This window comes from Homalodisca vitripennis, unplaced genomic scaffold, assembly GCF_021130785.1.
Source record: "Homalodisca vitripennis isolate AUS2020 unplaced genomic scaffold, UT_GWSS_2.1 ScUCBcl_857;HRSCAF=3717, whole genome shotgun sequence".
In the NCBI taxonomy this organism is placed as follows: Eukaryota; Metazoa; Arthropoda; class Insecta; order Hemiptera; family Cicadellidae; genus Homalodisca; species Homalodisca vitripennis.
Window position 1 is genome coordinate 43,588 of NW_025776992.1, and position 1,503 is coordinate 45,090.

The following is a 1,503-nucleotide window of genomic DNA, read 5'->3' on the forward strand; positions in this document are numbered from 1 at the left end:
AGAGCTGGCTCGAGGCCACGTCGCTGTGCTCCACTTACCATTGCAGTGAATTTGGCATTGTCGAAAGCTCCTTCAATGTCTATGAAGGTGCACAATGCCAATTCCTTGGCGGACAGGCTATCCTCAATCCTACTGACTAATTGGTGCAGTGCTGATTCACAGGATTTGCCTTGCTGGTATGCATGTTGGTTGCGATGATGAAGGGGAGTGTCTGAGAGAACTCCCTTTCTCAGGTGCCTCTCCACCAGTCTTTCTAATGTTTTCAGTAGAAACGAAGATAAACTGATGGGACGAAAAGATTTAGGGACAGAGTAGTCCGCTCTCCCTTTTTTAGGGATGAAGACCACCCTGTTGAGACGCCAGACTTGTGGTATGTACCCATAGGCTAGGCTCGCCCTGAATAGTTCACATAGAAGGGTAAGGAGATTCTCCGGCCCTTGTTGAAGCAGGGCCGGAAAGATTCCATCCCCTCCTGCAGATTTGAAAGGGGCAAATTTAGAAATATTGCCCATTTGGCTTTAGAGAGAGTGACAATCCTTCTCTGGCAATGGCCCAGCTACCACGACAAGCTCTTGGCCGTGAGCCTGCCTCGTGATTACCAGACGTTCCAGTGTCTTCATTCTCAAAGATACAATCAGGGAAGTGAGTCTCAAGGAGAAGTTTGAGGCTATTCACTAGACCCGGAAGTGTGTTGACCTCCCTGGGACCTTAAAGATCCAAGTGACCGGTTGGACTTGAGGCTAGCAAGCGTTGCAGTCTAGCTGCCGCGCTTAACTTCATATTTACCTTCTGTGTAAAACTGCCTCCAGGAAACTTTGTTTTGCTTTTTTAATTGCTAGGCTGTATTCTGTTTAGAGCTCTATGATAGGACTCCCAGATACGGCTCCTTTTGCATTGATTGTACAGCTTCCTGACATTAGCCCTTTTGCGAGCGAGGTCTGCAGTCCACCACTTACTATTGGTTCGACTCTTCCCCCGTTCGCAATGGGGCAATTGTCATGGAAAGCTATTGATTATAGCATTCTGCAGGTCAGAAGCTATCTGATCTATGTCTGTGAAGCATCGCACCCTTCCCGCCTACCGATCCCAACTGTGACTGAAGGTCAGACTTATATCCCAACCAGTCAGTCCTCCTGGGATTACGATAGAGGACCTCTGCAGCCTCATCTTGCAAGTTAAAGAGGATATACCTGTGATCCGATAATGAGGCCTCTTCGCTTACGTGCCACTTATCAACCATTCCAAGTATTCCTTGTGTGCAGATTGTTATGTCAATAACTTCTTGTCTAATTCGTGTTGCGAACGTAGGGCGGTTACCTTTATTACATATAAATAGGTCCCTACTTAGAAGAAATTGTAAAAAGTGCCTCACCTCTAGGGTTAGTGTTGGTGCCTGCCCATCCAGCAGAGTGATGGGGCGTTGGCGTCACAACCTAGAAGAAGTTGTTGACGTCTGGCTTGTGCTTCTTCCACCAGGAGCTCTAGGTCTCTTGATGGAGGAGT